Below are 2,500 nucleotides of genomic sequence, written 5' to 3'. Positions count from 1 at the left end.
TTGATCCGAAGTGACGTTAGCCATAGTCACCATCATTTACAGTCCTACTTGTTTAAAATGGTTTAACATAACCAGTGATTGCCGCCATCATCATTGCAACTTCACTTAAGTCACTGGGAGAAGGCGATGTTAAGTTTCATTAACGTTAACTCTTGCTTAGTTTTGCGAATGGCAATAAACGCCACCTAGCCTGCTAGGTCGACAACCTCGGTATGCCCATTTATGAATCAGCCCGACAAATAACGTTGCTTGTGTTTTAGTGAACACATATTGGACCATAGCTTAATGTGAGGAGGGATTCAAGTTACAAATGGCCAATTTGCTTAGTATGCTCAGAACAGCGGTATCTGAAAATGCTGAGTTAAGGTATCGTTGTTACCTGCGATTGCACTGCTGGAGAAGCATTTTGCATTGGTATGATTTGATCAGGTCTTGCCAGTGATGTGTAAATCCTCCCGTAGGCGTACATCATTTCAAAAATAATACGCCTAAATTGAAAAACTGTGACAACTCATTGATAGGCTCTCTCAATATGTCTGTAATCGTATGCCTCTACCACAGGCTTGCTAGTCTTTCACCAGAGAGGGTGCTCCATTATAAAAAAATGTAATATTGCAGCCTTCATGTCAGCTGTAAAAATATGAGAACATGGACCTACTACATCAGGATACTCTGTAAACATTTTATACATAATCAGGAAGCTACTTTGCTGTTCAGTGTGTGATGTGTTTAAAGTGGTACTACGTTTAAAGAAACATTTTTATTCTTTGTTTCAAGTGCATAAAAAAATACCACATTATGATGATGATGGTTATGGTTACCCTTAACAAATACAAAACAATAGAATACTTAAAACAGCGATCAATCAATAGCCTGATGAAATAAAAAATGAAAATGAGGGGGGAAAGCAATACTAAATAAAAATGCCCATTCAATCAATAATATAATAACAATAACATGGTAAGACTACATTAAGGAGAATATCAATAATAAACAATGTGAAATTAATCAACAGCCTATAATGAAAATAAAACGGTACTACTGCATACAAACCATAATGTATAAGAAGTGCTTAAAAGACCAAAAACTATCACAAGAACGAAGAGCACTGGGCAACTCATTCCACCAACATGGAACCACTGAGGAAAAGTCTTGAATTTGACCTAGCGTTTAAGACTGGTTGACACAACAGACGCTCATCAGAAGACCGCAGTGGGCGGTTGGGGATGTATATCTTGATTATTGAATTAAAATAACAAGGAGCAGATCCAGTCAGTGTCCTATAGGCCAAAGTGAGAGATTTAAATTTAATTCTGGCTACTGTAGGGAGCCAATGGAGAGTAACTAGGAGAGGAGTTACAATGTGTCCTCTTTGGCTGATTGAAGACCAGTCATGTTGCAGCATTCTGAATGATATATCACACAAAAGAAATAAAAAAAAACATTCAATATGGATTTAGTATCAACCAATAATTATTCTGATATTAATATTCTTGTAACGTCTACATCTTTGTGTAGGCTACAATTAAATACTAAGCAATGGCCTCTGACTTAAATTCCAAGGCAGTTAAATGACCGCGGTATGGTATAGTCTACGTGATACACAGGACTACACATTAAAAAAGCATCATCATCTCAGTATACCCATTTAAAATAGGCAAGGATACATATTTAATAACATTTGGGGTTGCTCACAGTATACCCACCACTACAACTAACTAACTAGACTACACCACTGGTTAAATGGCGCATTGCAATTTACAATTTGTGTGAGTTCAGGGGCATACAGAAAGTTGAAGTTTGGGTGACATCAATAAAGAAAATAGAAAAAAAGGGATGTGTACAGCCTCAAGTATGAATGAGGTCACATTAACAGAAGGTTCAGAGCAGCGGCAGACTTTTCTTGGTGCCACGCAAGTTATTGAAAGTCATGTGTTTTCAGAACGTAGTGGTGCTGTGCCATGTCCCATGTAAAAGGGGCTTCAGGTTGATCCAGTGACGGTGGGTGATGATGTCAGGGAGATGGATTTCAGGGGACTTGGAGAAAGGGGGAGGACGTGCCACCTCAGACCACCCCAGCCAAACCACTTCACGTAGGCATTCCCTTGCTTGCAGACTAATGTAGACCAAGGAGACCACCTTGCCGCCACCTCCAGTAAATTTAGCCATCTAGCCAAATTTAGCCAGTAAATTTAGTCAATTTAGCCCATATCTTACCTGCAAAAAGGAAAGTTACAATAAAGTTAGTCAGACAATTTTACAACATTACAAAGCATCTAATCAGGCACTCAACACCACTAGTAATACTAATTAAATATATGTGTGCAATAAACTTCACAGCCTACCTAATGTTAACTACACATTTAAATATGCGGTGTGAATGTTATTAACTTGCGTCAGCTTGAAAAATAACGTTATCAGTATGACTGATTATGGACGTTAGATGACAAACTAAGGTCTTTCTCAAATGTTAACCGATATCCCTGGGAAGTGACTGGTT

This window comes from Alosa alosa, chromosome 15 (assembly GCF_017589495.1).
Source record: "Alosa alosa isolate M-15738 ecotype Scorff River chromosome 15, AALO_Geno_1.1, whole genome shotgun sequence".
Classification (NCBI taxonomy): domain Eukaryota; kingdom Metazoa; phylum Chordata; class Actinopteri; order Clupeiformes; family Clupeidae; genus Alosa; species Alosa alosa.
This window is presented reverse-complemented; position numbering follows the sequence as displayed.